We start from the raw sequence: 383 nt of genomic DNA on the forward strand, positions 1-383 counted from the left end.
AGAGATCTCACATCTCCATTTGATCTATAAATATGAGATAAATATAAATAAATCTATACCTATGATGTATAAAATATGTAATAGCAGAAGAGGAAAAAGAAGTCCTGAGCTTTCTTTTTTTTTTTGCTTTTGTTTTTTATTGTTATGTTAATCACCATACATTACATCATTAGTTTTAGATGTAGTGTTCCATGATTCATTGTTTGTGCATAACACCCAGTGCTCCATGCAGAACGTGCCCTCTTTAATACCCATCACCAGGCTAACCCATCCTCCCATCCCCCTCCCCTCTAGAACACTCAGTTTGTTTCTCAGAATCCACAGTCTCTCATGGTTTGTCTCCCCCTCCGATTTCCCCCCCTTCATTCTTCCCCTCCTGCTAT

This window comes from Leptonychotes weddellii, chromosome 14 (assembly GCF_054177405.1).
Source record: "Leptonychotes weddellii isolate Sample4059 chromosome 14, ASM5417740v2, whole genome shotgun sequence".
In the NCBI taxonomy this organism is placed as follows: Eukaryota; Metazoa; Chordata; class Mammalia; order Carnivora; family Phocidae; genus Leptonychotes; species Leptonychotes weddellii.